At 36.4% G+C, this 18,277-nt stretch overlaps 1 protein-coding gene across 2 annotated transcripts in view; it reads left to right on the top strand.

Annotated features, from left to right (window-relative positions):
- Nucleotides 1-18,277, top strand: part of PPARG (peroxisome proliferator activated receptor gamma) — a 130,979-nt gene that overhangs the window by 47,445 nt on the left and 65,257 nt on the right. The window lies entirely within an intron of this gene.

Genomic DNA, 18,277 nt, shown 5'->3' with positions numbered 1-18,277 from the left:
AGTTTAACACCTAATGCTGCACTAAGAAGAATAAATGAAGTGAAAGGCATGCCCTCTTATGTTTTCAAAGGACTTAACAATATACCTGGAGAAATGAAACAAATATATAAGAAACTATTTAGGTGTAAATTATGTGGTATTGATTCTATGTACAATGAGTTAATTGGGGATAAAAACTAATCAATTGCCATTCAAAGACCATTTACTTTGCACTAGTAAAGAAAAACACATCATTAAATGTTATAGCATAAATAAGATCAGGAAGCCAGAAATGGATCTCCGTGGATGACAGAAAGTAGGTATATACACATTCATTCACACATTTATGCATCTACTCAACATTTATTGAGCACCTATTATATACCACAAATACATAGGAGTGAGTAGATATATCCTTTAGAATAGAACTTAAGTTACATGTTAGGAAATAGTGAACAATAAGGTAGGTGAGTGGGTGGGTATGTAGGCAGATACAGCAATAACATTATTAACCAATGCAGAAATTAGACGAGATTCTGATTAGGGACAAGAGTTTATAATAGATGAGTCCTTAACACTTAAAATTCATTGAATGGAAGAACTAAAAGAAAATGTTAGACGTCATCTAATCTACTCTCCATTCCTTATCTCTACTTTAAAAATGGGGACCAAAAAATACCTCAACTAGCCTTAGCAATCTTGAGAAAGAAGAACAAAGTTGGCGGGATCACAATACCAGATATCAAACTATACTAAAAAGTCATTGTAATCAAAACAGATTGGTACCAGCACAAGAACAGGCATATAGACCAATGGAATAGAATGGAGACCCCAGAAATCGATTCACACCAATATGGTTAATTAATATTTGACAAAGGAGGCAAGAGCATACAGTGGAGTAAAGATACTCTCTTTAATAAATGGTGTTGGGAAAATTGGACAGGCACATGCAAAAAAATGAAACTAGACCATCAACTTATACCATACATAAGAATAAACTCAAAATGGATAAAAGACTTAAAATGTAAGTTGAGAAATCATAAAAATCCTAGAAGAAAACATAGGCAGTAAAATCAGACATCGCTCACATCAATATTTTCACCTATATATCTCCCAGGGCAAGAGAAACAGGAAAAATAAATGGGACTACATCAAACTAAAAAGTTCTGCACAGCAAAAGAAGCCACCAATAAAATGGGAGGACATATTTGCCAATGATACATCTGATAAGAGGTTGATTTCCAAAATATACAAAGATCTCATACTAACTCAACACCAGGAAGACAAACAATCCAATTTAAAAAATGGGCCAAGTAACTGAATAAACATTTATCCAAAGAGGACATATAGATGGCCAATAGACATTTGAAAAAATGTTCAACATCACAAATCATAAGAGAGATACAAATTAAAATTGTAATGAGGTATCACCTCACACCTGTCAGAGTGGCTACTATCAATAAATCAACAAACAACAAGTGCTGGGGAGGATGTAAAGAAAAGGGAACCTTAGTACTCAGCTGGTGGGAATGCAGCCACTGTGGAAAATAGTATGGAGTTTCCTCAAAAAATAAAAATGGAACTAACTGCCTTTTGACCCAGCAATCCCACTTCTGGGAATATATCCTAAGAATCCCAAAACACCAATCAGAAAGAATATATGCACTCCTATGTACATAGCAGCATTATTTACAATAGTTAAGATATGGAAACAGCCCAAGTGCCCATCAGTGGATGAGTGGATAAAAAAGCTGTGGTACATTTACACAATGGAATACTATTCAGCTGTAAAAAAGAAGGAGCTCTTAACCTTTGCAAAAGCATAGATGGACCTGGAGATTATTATGCTCAGTGAAATAGCCAATTAGAGAAAGACAAATATCACATAATCTCACTTATATGTGGAATCTAATGAACAAAATAAACTGATGAACAAAATAGGTCCAATGGCATGTATGCATGGAACAGAATGACAGATCTTAGAGGGGAGATGTGGATGCGATGGGAAGAGATTAACCAAGGAACATATATGCATAATCCATGGACATGGACAAAAGTGTGGGGAAGGCTTGGGGTGAGACGGGGGCTGGGTGGAGGGGGGCAAGGAAGGGAGGGAAAATGGGACATCTGTAATAATGTCAACAATAAATTTAAAATTTTTTAATTTAAATTTTTGAAAAGGGGGAATTTAAGACCAATGTGACTGTCTTCAGTTCATAAACTGAGTTAGTGGCAGAACTGAAGGTTGAACCCTGGACTTCCACTTCTTTCCAGTTATACCATTCTGTTTCTTAAATCTTGAAGTTAGCTAAAACATCTCTTCCTTCTTCCCCATGTCAACTATGTGAATACCAGATCTTAGATCCTAAATTAAAGGTTTCCATTGTAATCGTTATTCAGTCATTGGTAGAAAAATAGAATTTAGAAAATGAATCTGTTTCATGTCTCAATCTCAGTGATGTCTTATTATAAGATTACCAAAGGCTCAGTGAGATTAACAATCTACAACTTGAAATAAGTGTTTTGTAGTCATAGCAGTGAAGAGCCCGTGTTTTAGATCCAGCTCTATCACTAACTGGTTATATAATTTTGCACAAGTCATGTCACCCCTTTTTTCTTTATTTATAAAATGAAAGGGTTAGAACATCTTTAAAGTCTGGTTCAGTTATTTTATATAGTTATTTTATATTGGCTATTTTATATATCTTAGTCCTACTTGAGTAAAGCACTGACTTCTTTTAAGGAAAAATTTTTTATGATTCTCAGTGTTCACATAACTTTTATTATAATGTAACAGCTATATATAAAACTAGCTATATAAGCTTTTTATGCTTATTGCGCTTATATACAACAAAACAAATTAAATAACAAGTTACAAAACCCTTAACATTCAAATTAACAATTCCCAAAATAGAAATAACTGCTGTAACACAGCTTTTTGAGGTTCTACACCCTATGCTACTCAACGCCATGTATATGAATAAATTCTCCCTCGGCTTTTCTCATTTGACTTTCACCTAACTCAAGTGAATTATTTACATATTAAAAATCAACCTTTGTCCTTCTATCATTAATCCTGGACAACTAAAGTAGTGATACTGGACACCAATGAAACCACGAATACAAACTGTGGCACTGAACCTGCCTGTTAGTATTCTGTTACAAAATCATCTAGCTATCCAGATAGTCTAAAATATAAAACTTTGCAATTATTATATCATTACACTGAAAGAAAAATTGAAAAGATAGAATTTAAAACTTTTTATCAAAAATTTGAAACTATTTAAATGTCCATCTACTGAATGGATAGACAAAATATGGTATAGTTATATACCTAGATTGTTCAGCACTGAATGGGAACTTAAGATACATGCTACAATATGAATGAACCTCAAAAACAGAATAAGTGAAAAGAAAAACAGATACAAGAGACCATATATTGCATGATTCCATTTATACAAAATGTCCAGTAAAAGTAAACGTGGTTTCCTTGGATTGGGGGTGGGAACTGGGATTGATTGTAAATCAGAATGAACGATATTGACTGATGAAAATGTCCTAAAACTGATTTATTTATGGTGATGGTTGCAAAACTTGGTAAATTTACTAAAATTCATTGAATTGTGTATTTTAAATGAACTTTATAATATGTAAAATATACCTCAGCCCAGCCAGTGTGGCTCAGTGGTTGAGCATCAACCTTTGAAACAGGAGGTCATGGTTCAGGGCACATGCCCATGTTACATGCTCAATTCCCAGTGTGGGGCGTGCAGGAGACAGCTGATCAATGATTCTCATCATTGATGTTTCTGTCTCTCTCTCCCTCTCCCTTCCTCTCTGAAATCAATAAAAATATAATAATAATTTCAAAGTCTGTTAAAATATATCTCAATACAGTTGTAAAAAGCTTTTTATAAGGCTCTTTTTTCTAGGACTTCTTAAGAATATATATCTATAGATATCCCTCCACATAATAAGGAGACCCAGTTGAAAAAATACTGTTTTCGTGGAACTAGAGCATCAAGTAATTAGGATATCATGGATTCTAGTTTTAACTTTGTTATTAACTCTACATTATCTTGGGCAAGGGCTCGGGCAAGTCACTTGACCTCTTTGTGCCTTGATTTCCTCATCTGTAAATGAAGAGGAGGTTAGATTAAATGTTCTCTAAGACTTCCTGCAGATGTGATAATCTCATCTTCACATTGCTAGACCCTCTCAGTGTCCCCTGAAAATGCTCTTTTCAAAGCCCCTTTAATCAATTTGGGATATTGTTTCTCTCATTAACTCTTGGCCACTAAAACTTTCTGACCTTAATGCATAAGTCTTTTAGGTACCAGTTTCCAAAATGTTTATCTGAAAGTTCCACACTAGACTGAATGCCATATCATTCATTAATTTCCCAGAGGCTATGTTCTCATCCTCTGTAACTCTCTTATGGAAGCTCTCCCATAGATAACAATACACTTCCCCTTCAGGCAGTACATGAAAGAAACAATGGAGGATACAATGGAATCCTATAAAATTACACAGAATGAGAATCTGGCCCATTGTTTTCTCCTGCTGCCTAAGGAAGAAGTTGTATTCTTTGGATCCCCATAAAGATTTTGGCTTGTCCACCTCCTCAGATTCCCAAGTAACAATTAGGCAATCTGGCCTTCTTCCCACTTCTCATTTCAATGTGTAGGATACTTGTCAACTTGCCCAGAATGACTTTAGGCATTTTGAGTTGTTCATCGGACTGTGTGCAATAGATAAATAAAAACATAAGTAGAAGTAGGACTTACTTAAGACCCAATTTTATTTTTATTGGGGGGGAGCACGTATTTTAGAATTGAAAAAGTTATTTCTTGTCTAGCTTCATGTTTTAGTCTTTCCTCTTCCCTTTTGTTCAATAAGTTGTTTAAAATGAAAAGTTTATTAAAATGGAGCTCATGTTTGTAAATATAAAAATATAACATCTTCCTAGAAAAGTACCTCTGGACTGTAAAGAAACTAGGTGGCTGGAATGTGGTTTAATTAGCCCACAAGCCTGTCAGGAATCTTAGACTCTTTTCCTAAAGCTATGCTGACACACAACATAACTTTGGAAGAACCAGTTAAGTTTGTATTCTGCTTATCCCCTATAATTTAGGAATAACCACGTCTAAAACTGAAAGGCCCTGTTAATAGAGATTGTTAAGTAAGCATTAGTTACATTATTAGGTTTTGAATGTGCAATAAAGAGAAAAAGGGCCTGGCCAGTATGGCACGGTGGTTGAACATCAACCTATGAACCAGATGGGTGCAGTTAGAGTCCCAATCAGGGCACATGCCCGGGTTGTGGGCTCAATCCCCAGTGGGGGAAGTGCAGGAGGCAGATGATCAGTGGTTCTCCCTCATCATTGATGTTTCTGTCTCTCTCTCTCCTTCTCTCTTCCTCTCTGAAATATATGTATTTTAAAAGTAGCAGACATTTCCTGTCCTAGTTACTTTTTTAAAAAAAAGAAAAAGAAAAGGGATTAGATACCTGAAGAACCACGGAATAGGTATCCTGGTTGTAACTCATAGGACCAAGGATAACAGAGAAAAGTGAAATTGAAATAAAACTATCTAAAAATAATTGGGAAAAAAACAAAACTTAGGTCTGTAAGTATTTTATGATATAACCATTCAATAAACAAAAGAAACAGATATGCCTAACCAAGAAAGTTTGGTTTTGAAGATATCAACCTTTTTAATAACAGAGAACAAATTAAACATTTATTCTTCATTCTCAATAGGAACTATATTTCAGGATATTCATATAGCTTTAATTTCCAAAGGAAATCCCTACATCATAGAAAGCTAATAAATGTTGAAAGAATGGTAGAATTAGAAAACTTTATTTCATAAACTCAAAAGTATTGATTCAAGAAAAGATTATTAAGTGTGTTAAAATCTTTAGGTGAAGATTGGTGAAATTAAACATTCTTATAATGCCAAAGCAACAGCACACAGATTACTTAATAGTTGCAAAGAGAAAAATATAACTGCACTGGAGAGATCACACTATCATCATTCTAAATTAATAATCGTTCTTAACATCACTAATGGTCACTCACATACTGTGTCTCTGGTATGATGGAATATCATCTATGTTACATTCAAGTAAAAAATGTTTAACAAAATAAAAACAGACTCATAGATATATATTCTCGACTGACAGCTGTCAGAGGGGAAGCTGGTTGCCAGGCTAGGTGAAAAAGGTAGAAAGATTAAAAAGAAGAAAAAACACCCAATAGCTCATAGACACAGACAACAGTATGGTGATTACCAGAGGGAAACAAGGGTGGAGGTGATGAACACATAACATACAGATGATATACTATAGAATTATATACTTGAAACCTATATAATTTTATTAACGAACTAGTGGCCCGCATGGGGGCGGGGGGAGGGGGTTAGGGGGGTAGGGGGGATAGGTGTCCCTCAGCTGGCCTGCACCCTCTCCAATCTGGGACCCCTAGGGGGATATCCAACTGCCAATTTAGGCCCGATCCCACAGGGGCAGTCAGACATCCCTCTCACAATCCGGGACTGCTGGCTCAACCGCTCACCTGCCTGCCTGCCTGATCGCCCTAACCACTCTGCCGGCCTGATCAACCCCAACTGCCCCCCTTTCCAGCCTGATCACCCCTAACTGCCCTCCTGCTGGCCTGATTACCCCCAACTACCCCGCCCCCTCTGACCTGATCTCCCCCAACTGTCCCCCGCTGCTGGCCTGATCACCCCCAATTACCTCCCCTGCCAGCCTGATTGCCCCCACTGCCAGCCTGCTTGCCCCCAACTGCCCCCCTTGCCAGCCTGCTCACTCCCAACTGCCCCCCCTGCCGGCCTGCTTGCCCCCAAATTCCACCCCAGCCAGCCAGCTTGCCCCCAACTGCCCCCCTCTCCTGGCCTGCTCACCCCCAACTGCCCCCCTCTGCCAGCCTGCTTGCCCCCAACTGCCCCCCCCGCTGGCCTACTTGCCCCCAACAGTCCCCCCCCCCCCCCCCCCCGCTGGCTTGATCGCCCCCAACTGTCCCCCTCTGCCGGCCTGCTCGCCCCCAACTGCCCTCCCCTGCCGGCCTGATCACCCCTAACCACCTCTGCCTCGGCCCCACCACCATGGCTTTGTCCGGAAGGATGTCTGGAAGGATGTCGGAAGGTCTCCCGGTCTAATTAGCAAATTACCCTTTTATTAGTATAGATGCCACCCCAATAAATTCAATAAAAAATAAAAATAAAACAAGTAGTTCCTGGAAAAAAAATGTTTAATTTTAATCCATAAATCCTTAGATAAAATATCCATTTTAAAGGAAACAGGGATAGAGGAGCAAGCTAAATGATACCATAAGAAACAAACCAGGCAAATCCAGAGGGTGAAACATTCTACATGATAACTGGCCTAATCTCTTCAATTAGTCAGTGGCCTTAAAATTAAGGGAAGCCGGAGGGTGTGGGAGGATGGTTGTGCTAGATTTAAGAAAATTTAAGGGACATATAACCAAATGCATTTCATCATCCTGGATTAGATTCAGGTTTGGAACAAACCAGCTACAAAGAACATTTTGGGTCAACTGAGGAAATTTGAATACAGACTGGGTATTGTTTGAAATGAAAATGTACAAAATTGGAAATATGGAAATTATTGATTTTTTTAAAAGGTTACCACCAGTAAGGAGCATTATTTCATTTTTATGATCATACATATGCCCAGAAAAAGATCCAGTTACATAGAAACTGAGTTCAATGTTAATAATCTCTGAGTATAGAAATAGAATGATTTTATTTTTACCAGTGTATATATTTTTAAAATAGAAATATAATGGTTTTGTTTTTACCAGTGTATATATTTAAAAAATTTTCAACAATGAACATGTATTGGTTCGGTAGTAACAAAAGGTTATTTTAAAAATATATAGAAAAGTAGTAGTGTATTCTGTCCATTAAAGAAAATAAGAATGTTTCCTTTGAGGAAAGAGCTACAAACACTAGAAAACACTTGAGTGTTTTCAAAAAACACTTGGTAATGGTTTTGGATATAAAGCTTTGTCTATTTGTGAGGTATAGAGTCAAGTAGACCTGTGTTTGAATTCAAACTCTGTCACAAGTGCTTTTATTTTGGGAATGTCACTGTTTTCATCTAAAAGAGTAGTGAGAATTAAAGATGATTTAAGTAAATCAGTACCTGGAACAGAGTAGGATCTCAAAATTATAATATTATCAACAAATTATCAATTTTCAATAGTTATTATCCAATTGTCACTGGATCTTTTTCTGGGCATATGTATGATCATAAAAATGAAATAATGCTCCTTACTGGTGATAACCTTTTAAAAAAATCAATAATTTCCATATTTCCAATTTTCTACATTTTCATTTCAAACAATACCCAGTCTGTATTATCAATTCTTATCAACAAAAATTTAAATCTTATACATGACAGCTTAATAAAATAAAAAGAACAGTCGTCAACTAACACCTCTATTGCAAGTAAATATGTTTTATGAACATACCGTAAATGTTTCACGAAGAAATGGTATACAAGTAGCGTATAAAATCTTCAAAACAGGTATGAATTTTAAAAGTTCATAGTTGTTGCCCTGGCTCGTTTTGCTCAGTGGTTGGAGCGTGGGCCTGCAGAATGAAGGGTCCAGGGTTTGATTCCTAGTCAAGGGCATATATCTGGTTTGCAGGTTAGATCCCCAGCCCTGTTTGGGGCGCATGTGGGAGGCAACCAATTGATGTGTCTCTCACATTGATGTTTCTCTCTCCCCCGCCCCTCCTCCCTCCCTTCCATTCTCTCTAAAAATCAATGGGAAAAAATATCCTTGAGTGAGGATTTTTTTTTACAGTTAACAGTTGTTAGCAGAAGTAGACCTATCTTATTTATGATAGCAATTAGAGATTTGATAGGAAATGAAGTATAACTTTATGGCCAAAAACCATTGCCAGACTCCACATTGAAGCCCTATTCAATAGTTACTTTTTTTTTGCTTTGCTTTGAATGACTTCTGTGTCACTGTGAATTTCAAATGAGAAAAACACTGAACAGCTCTAAGTACTTTTAAAAAATAAGTGTATTATTACCTCAGTGTAAATTTTCACATAGCAATGTTATTCTTTTCATAAAAGCAAGGAACCATTTTAATGAAAAAGACCACTATTTGTACCAGAAGAACTCCAGAATGCTAGGATGACTCATAAAGAATCTATGAATGAGGCAAAAGGACAATTGTCAGCAAAATGAATTCCTGAATTGGTTGTTCAGATATTATCACATTTTAAATACTAAGTTGTTATTGAACACTCTCTTTGTAGAAAGCGCTGTCTCTAAACTCTGTGATGAACTCTGGCATATTCATGGATGATTCATCCACATTAAGTGAATCATATAGTACAAATACTTTCATGCTGAGACTTCTGACATGAGGCATTAAGAATAATTGATTGGAACAATGTATTTGAACATTTTATGGCATCATTTTAATGAGGTAGAGCACAGTTTGGAGCTTTGGACTGGGAATGAAGAAACCTAATTTCTAGCTCAAAGTCTGCTACTAATTATCTAGGTAATACCTTAAGCAAGTCATTTAATTTCTCTGGAACCCATTTTCTTTATATGAAAACATCTTGTATTAATTGTGTTCACCTATCTGGTATTAAGTTTTGTGCGTCTGTGATCCCAGTCATAAAATTAGTAAATTGCTTATTTTACATAAACTGAAACTACATATAACTCTGTGTCTCTAAGCTTGCTTTAGGATCATTGTGTTCCTAGTGTGGTTCACCAGTGATGGGACATGTTACCTAGGGAAGCTTCATGTAACTGATCTTGAAAAATGAATTGATAAAATTTTAACAATGAAGAAGACACATGTTTTAGAGGTTTAGAATTTCCCACAACATAAATATGGGCCAGTTGATAATATAGCCCATTGTATTTTATTATGCTAGAAATTAAATTACTGGAGAGTGTAAGATAGTGCATGCAAAGACAAGTTTACATAGTGTAGGTGGGATTACATAGTGTAGTGTCTTTGGTTCAAAAGTATAATAATTTGAAAAGTGTTCATTTGATCCCTAGAAAGTGGTTAGACAGGTTAGGCTCTTTTTCGGGTATTACAGGCAAGTTAACTTTTAAAGGGATGGGGGAGAAGGAAGTTTTCAGTTGATTTTTCTCTGAGACTTTTTTTTTATTAAAAAGTTTTAATGTTCACATTATTGCAGGTGTCCCCTTTTTGCCTACCTCCACTACCCCCACCTCCCTCTTCCTTGGCCTTCACCAAACTATTGTCCATGTCTATGCCGTATGCATATATGTTCTTTAGTCAATCCCTTCACCTTTATTATCCAGTCATCCCTGTTCCCTCCCCTTGGGCATGGACCAATCTGTTCCATGTATCCATGCTTCCAGTTCCATTTTGTTTGTGAATTTATTTTGTTCATTAGATTCCACATATTAGTGAGATCATATGGTATTTGTCTTTCTCTGACTGGTTTATTTCAGTTAGCATAGTACTCTCTAGGTCCATCCATGCTGTCGCAAAGGGTAAGAGCTCCTTTTATATAGCTGCATAGTATTCCATTGGGTAAGTGTACCACAGCTTTTTTATTTACTCATCTACTGATGGGCACTTGGGCTGTTTCCAGATCTTAGCTATTGTAAATAACACTGCTGTGAACATAGGGATAGAGGTGCATATATTCTTTCTGATTGGTGTTTTGGGACTCTTAGGTTATATTCCCAGAAGTGGAATTGGTGGGTCAAAAGGCAGTTAGTTCCATTTTTAATTTCTTGAGGAAACTCCATACTGTTTTCCACAGTGGCTACACCAGTCTACATTCCCACAGTGCACAAGTGTTCCCTTTTCTCCACATCCTCCCCAGCACTTGTTGTTTGTTGATTTATTGATAGTAGCCACTCTGACAGGTGTGAAGTGATACCTCATTGTAATTTTTATTCGCATCTCTTGGATGATTAGTGATGTCGAACATTTTTTCATATGTCTAGTGGCCATCTGTATGTCCTCTTTGGAGAAGTGTCTATCCATGTCCTTTGCCCATTTTTTCATTGGATTGTTTTTCTGGTGTTGAGTTGTGTAAGTTCTTTATATATTTTGGAAATTAACCCCTTATCAGATGTATCATTGGCAAATATGTTCTCCCATATATTGGGTTCTCTTTTCATTTTGTTGATAGTTTCTTTTGCTGTGCAGAGCTTTTTAGCTTGATGTAGTCCCATATATTTATATTTTCCTGAGTTTCCCTTGCTCTAGGAGACATATTAGCAAAAATATTGCTGTGAGACATGTCTGAGATTTTACTGCCTATGTTTTCTTCTAGGATATTTATGTTTTTGTGACTTTCATTTAAGTCTTTTATCCATTTTGAGTTCATTCTTGTGTCTGGTGTAAGTTGGTGGTCTATTTCATTTTTTGTGTGTGTGCCTGTCCAATTTTCCTAGCACCATTTATTGAAGAGAGTATCTTTACTCCATTGTATGCTCTTGCCTCCTTTACCAAATATTAATTTACCATAAAGGTATAGGTTGATTTCTAGGCTCTCGGTTGTGTTTCATGGATCTATATGTCTGTTCTTCTGCCAGTACCAGGCTATTTTGATTACAAAGGCTTTGTAGTATAGTTTAATATCTGGTATTGTGATACCTTCAACTTTGTTCAAATTTAACCAAGGATATAAAAGACCTGTACTCAGAGAACTATGACATTTTAGAAAAAAATTAAAGAAGATACAAATTAGTGGAAGCATATACCATGTGCATGGATTGGAAAAATTAACATCATTAAAATGTCCATACTACCTAAAGCAATCTATAGAGTCAACACAACTGCTATTAAAATAGCAATGACATATTTCACAACCCAAAGATTCGACACAACAAGTCTGTGGCTGAACCCAGATGGGAACCTAAAACCTAGACTTTCTAGCTCCATTGTCAGTGTGCTTTTCCATATACTACACTGCTTCAGCATATAGAAGATCTTTTAAAATGTCAAATATAGCCGGGCACGGTGGCGCGCGCCTGTAGTCCCAGCTACACGGGAGGCTGAGGCTGGAGGATCGCTTGAGCCTGGAAGTTCTGGGCTGTAGTGCACTATGCCGATCGGGTGTTTGCACTAAGATCGGCCTCAATATGGTGACCTCCCTGGAGCGGGGGCCACCAGGTTGCCTAAGGAGAGGTGAACCGGCCCAAGTCGGAGACGGAGCAGGTCAAAGCTCCCGTGCTGATCAGTAGTGGGATCATGCCTGTGAATAGCCACTGCACTCCAGCCTGGGCAACATAGCGAGACCCTGTCTCTAAAATAAAATAAAATATCAAATATACATCTACTGGAGCTATTGGCTACAAGTTAACATAATTTCATTGAATTATTTTTCTTTAAATCAATATGGTATATTAGTTTAAAATATTAACCTTGTATAGATAATATGTTACTTTTTGAAAATCTGAATCAAATGACAGTTTTTTATTAAAGAAGGTTGGATTTTGCCTTTTAAAAGACAATGACATGTAACCTGGCATGGCTCAGTAGTTGAGCATCAACCTATGAACCAGGTCATGTTCAATCTCTCTCTCTCTCTCTCCCCTCTCCCTTCCTCTGTGAAATCAATTTTTAAAAAAATGTTTTTAAAGAAATGACATGGCCCTAGCCAGTTTGGCTCAGTGGATAGAGCATCAGCCTGTGAACTGAAAGGTCCCAGGTTTGATTCCTGTCAAGGGCACATGCCCAGGTTGTGGGCTGGATCCCCAGTGGGGGGCGTGCAGGAGGCAGCCGATCAATGATTCTCTCTCATCATGGATGTTTCTATCTCTCTCCTTCTTCCTTCCTCTCTGAAATCAATAAAAATATATTTTAAAAAAGAAAAGAAAATGACATGTATTTAAAGACAACTTTCCTTTGTCTCTTCCTATGGGAATACCCAGCTTGCTGTGATGGTTGTGATTGATTTACATGATACAGGATTATTTGTTCTAAAAGGCGAGTGTCCCATTGGAATGTCATTTCTTCCATGACGTGTCTCCTGTGACTCTGAGGAAACTCTGAATTGATGCAACTACCATTAAAAGATGAGGTTCTAAGCCAACTTTAATTGCACTAGGAAAAAGCAGCAGTTCTAGGTAGGGGGAAAAGTGAACTTTAGGTAGTCATTCTAGTTGTTAGGAATTAGCTGGCTTCCTTTAGAGTACCATCAGGAAATTTAAGTCTTATTGGAACAAGAAGAAAATTGATGCTGTGCTCAGTTCATTAGGTCTCTAAACTCCTCCTTGAATGATACATGTGAGACATATGGGGCAAGCAGCTGTTCTTTCATCATTCTCATCACCAACAAAAACAATAAACATATTTTATGTCAACCAGGAACTCTGTGCTAGGCTCCAGGGATATAAAGAGGTATTAGATATTGTTTTCTCAAGGAGTTCCTCACCTTTTAGGAGCTAGTTTAAGTGTTCTTGGCACTTTGACATGAAATGCAACTTTTAAAATGAGATTATAGCAAAAGAAAAGAATACTATAAACACTATTCTATACTGATATTAATAGCTTATTTTACATAAAATAGAAGAGAGCAGTTTTTAAAATTTGAATTCAATCTAGAAAATGAAACCCAAGTTTAATCTATAGCCAAAAAAAAAAGCAAGGTTTCAAGAGTAATGCAACACAAAAAATATTTAATAATCTATTTCCTGGGGAATTTGATGCAAATCATTCTAAACACTGAATAATGCTTTTAAAACCTTATACAGATATAATTCTGTGAATTTATTAACTATAAATGTTTAGACCTCTTTTTGCTATTAATCATTCTTAACTGTTATTAGTTTAGTTCAGCAATTTTCAACCGGTGTCCTGCAAGAATTTTTAAAACATGTGATACCTGACTATTTAGTCTGTGGTACTGACCTCTTTTCCCTTAGATTGTCAAATAAAATAATGACAGGACAAGAGCCAACACAATAATAGCTATCCAGTTTGAATGAATAAAAAATATACCTATTTTTTTGTCAAATTGGCAAAAAAGATATATTTTTTTGGTGTGCCACAGAATTTTAGTAATTAGTTCATGTGTGCCATGAGATGAAAAAGGTTGAAAATCACCGGTCTAGTTGCCTTCTTCTAAATGAACTAAAATTTTGGGAGTTTTTTGGCAGAGTAATATTCAGATTTTTTTGGCCAAAGATAGGTTCCATAAAGTAATATTGAAGATTAAATATTGAAGAGTAGCCTTTTCATATACCAAACTGTCCATTGCTTTCAGCAGTCATAAACTGTGATAGAGTTAAATAAGCTCTTTATCCTCCTCTTATAATCATTCCTAATTAGCCCCATTTTTTTTCTCTTGCTGAGACTGTACTGTACCCACAACCACATCCATACCACGTTGGTCTCCAAAGTCCAAGGAGAAATGACCATCTCAACCTCTACATTACACAAAGCCCTACATCCCTCAATAGAAGTTGAGTTAGTTTTAGTGGGTAGTACCTGAGGAAGATGGTCTTATACCACTCTTCACTCTGTGAAATTACCAAAGACTATTCTTTAAGAGTTTTCCATAGCCCTAGCCAGTTTGGCTCAGTGGATAGAGCGTCGGCCCACAGACTGAAGGGTCCCAGGTTCGATTCCGGTCAAGGGCATGTACCTGGGTTGCAGACTTGATCCCAAGTTCTGGTCAGGCACATAAGGAAACAATCAATCGAGGGGTCTCTCTCACATCAATGTTTCTCTCTGTGTGTCTCTCCCCCCCCAACCCCCCTTCTACTCTTTCTAAAAATCAATGGAAACATATCCTCTGGTGAGAATTTAAAAAAAAAAAAGTTTTCCATAGAGTGGAAAGCAATAGGCTTCTATGTAAAGGTATCTTTCAGATGCAAAGTGCTGATAACCAATTGATATACAAAGCTTCTACGTCTAAAGCTCCAAGACCTTACATTACAGTGCAACTCACCAGCATGCTCTTTATGGATCGTATTATAATATCCTTCAGATATTAATATAATAAATACACTGAGGAACCTTAAGGCCATGAAGATAGAGATATTCACAAGCATGTCAAACTCTCATAAGTTTTCTGGTGACCATATATTGTCCATTGATATTAATAACTTTAATTAAGCAAATGTATTATTTCTGATATCAATGCATGCTAATTGACCTTCAAAGTTAAGTAAGTTAAAAGATCCTTCTTTTAACTTTAGATAATTTTTATTAATATGGTTAAATGTGAATTCATTGAGGATAGAAATCTTGGCTCATTAATGTATTTATCTCCTTTGCCTAAAATAATACCTGGAACTCAGGAGGTATTTGATGAATATTTGAGGAATGAATAAATGGATACCTGTAAAATAAAATATGTCTTCAATATATAAGGACAAAACAGATGTATAATTAGATTCAATTTATTAGGTTCAATTAATCTTGTCCATTTTAATGTTCATGTGAGCAAGTTATTTCTTAAGTAATCTAGCGGTATAGTATGCTAGGATAAAATATTATCACTAACATAAAATATGATTAAACAATCCACATTGTATAAGTATTTTTAGTAACTTGGGGTGCTTCTTAGATTTCTTGATTTGTATATGCTGTCAAAAGTTTAGATATTTCTTTAGCCTGCTATGTGCCAGGCTCTATGTTTATCAAAATTATAATTTTTGTTTATTCACTATTTTTGAACTACACAAGATAAGAACACATTTTTTTCATCAGGCCAGCATCTAGCTCAATGCCTGCCAATATATTGTGATATATTATCAATAAATATTTGTTGAACAAATAAAAGTATGGACAGGTTTTTGCTTTCAAGTAATGTAGTCTGGGAGGAGAAGGAATGACAATGTGACAAGTGCAGTCTGAGAAGGAAAAAAAGAATAGAAGTAACAGTAGGTGAAAAGTCCAGAAATTGGTCCCTTTGATGGTAGTTAAAAAGAATGAATCTGTGTATTGCTCAAATTACAGAGAGTGCTACAGAATTTGAAAACCAGGTAATACTATTAACCTCTGAAACAAAACTAGGGTCTTCAGGTAGAATTATGTGGCATGAATGAGCTACATTCTAACTGAGCAGATGTAGGGATAAGAGGAAGAAGGGTAGTGAGAGACTCCTCAAACACCCCATCCTCACTCCCAGTATCAATGGGTATTAAAAACTGAATAACGCAGTTATTCATTGATATTCCTTGAAAGAGTTAACATATTTTTCCCTTTACTCACCTAATACTCTATTCCCATGATGCCTGGTTTATTAAAAGAGGTGATTTAGACATTTCTAAGAGTAAAAGTTGGTGACTGCCAGTAGTAGACTGGCCTGAAAATTAGAGGCCTAACAACCTAGATTCTAGTTTAAACCCTGTCACTACCTGACTGTTTAACCTGGAGAATTTACTTGTCATTTGGGGGCCTCATTTTCTCGTTTTATTAACAAAATGTTTGACTCTAAAGAGTTTCTCTTACTAAAATGGTATCAAGCTGCCAATTTTATCATTCTTATAATCTGGCATAATTTTAACATTTTAATAAACATGCCACTTTTTAAAAATTGGAGAGACTGGAATCTGAGGTCAGGAATGAGGTGGTGATCTGGAATTGGGTGAGACACTGCCACTTAATAGGAATAAGACTTAGTAGGAAAACACATCTTGGAACATTGAGTAGGAATATCTGTAAGCAGAATGGGGCTTAAATTGTTGTTCTGTTTTATTAACAAGAAGAAAAGTGCTCTTGACTTTAATCGTTTATTTTGATCTATCATAAAGTCAATCAAGAATCCTAAATTTAATTACACCTTTAAATATTATGTCATGTGTCTATAATATAAGTAAATTTCCCACCATTGAGAGGGAAGGAGAAACTCTGTTATTGAGAATTCAAGTTGAATATAGTTCTATACAACGCATTCTGTACAACGAGAATTACCTCAGTCATTTGGATCTTTAACTTGATTTCCCTTATAGAGATTTTGGGGGCTTAAAATAATGATGTAATTGCCCAACTGTCCATTTTAGTCTATGCTATTGAGATCCACTAAGTGTTTTCCCACCAAGCCGTTTCTCTGTGATTGACAAGGAAACTTTTGCTAGTTCCCTTGCAGGACAACTAGTTAATCAATGTAGATTAATCAGATATACATTTATTCCACTTGGGGAAATTGGGATAAGTGTAATTCAGAGAATTATTGCCATCTGATATATTGCCCTATGTGGGATAGCTTTTTAAATCCACAAGTCACTGCAATTCTATTAAGCCACTTATGTGACAAGAGGAGACCAGCTCCCACATTGAATTTTGGCACAGCTAGTGTCTCCTCTTGCCAAAAAGGGCAAAGGTCTTGAGCAAGAAGCCAGCTTTTTCCTGATTACAAAACTGACCACATTCCTTGCCAACCTATCAGTGTAAGTCTATTTTTTTCCTGGTAACGCACTATTCTTCTCAGAGAGAGCTCCACTTTTTTCATTATGACATGGTATTTGTCCTTTAAACATCAACTGATGCAACATTGCTGCACTGCTGTTGATGGATAAACTTAATAATCAAGTTTTTTAAAAGAAAACCTGATATTAAAAAATCTAAACCTATTAGTCCCCACTTTCATTCTCTCAACTGTTTAATTTTATAGAATTTGGATAGCAGTCAGTATCATTTGGGGCTTTGTAAAGTAGTAGAATAAATACCTTAGCATATAACATTTCAGTAGAATGCTGATAGTAAATTTTAAAATATGAATACATGTTTAAATTAAAATTTTTTTCCAGATAAGATGAATAGAGGTTCAACCAGGGGTGGGTAGCGAGAAAAACACTTTGTCCAAGTAAGTTTATCTGGACAGAGATTTTAAGTTTTCCATTTAAGAAGCATTTGAGCCCTGGCCGGTTTGGCTCAATAGATAGAGCATCGGCCTGCGAACTGAAGGGTCCCGGGTTTGATTTCAGTCAAGGGCACATGCCCAGGTTGTGGTCTTGATTCCCATCAGGGGGCGTGCAGGAGGCAGCCGATCAATGATTCTCTCTCTTCATTGATGTTTCTATCTCTTTCCCTCTCTCTTCCTTTCTGAAATCAATAAAAATATATTTTTTTAAAAAGGAGCAATTGAATATTGAACAGTCTCTTTGCTCTGATAGTTCTAAATACTGTACAGCTCGCGCCCCTCATAAGACACTAAACATGTGGGTCACTGGCGAGACAGTGTGGCAATGTTTTCCTTGTAATGTACCAAGTCTTGCCAAAGCAGTGAACAAAATTATGACACAACATTTTGTCACAGCTGGCTCTCT

This window comes from Myotis yumanensis, unplaced genomic scaffold (assembly GCF_028538775.1).
Source record: "Myotis yumanensis isolate MYYU_CA2020_CCGP unplaced genomic scaffold, mMyoYum1.0.hap1 SCAF_14, whole genome shotgun sequence".
Lineage (NCBI taxonomy): Eukaryota > Metazoa > Chordata > Mammalia > Chiroptera > Vespertilionidae > Myotis > Myotis yumanensis.
Note: the sequence above shows the minus strand (reverse complement) of the source record. Positions and strands in the feature narration are given on the sequence as shown.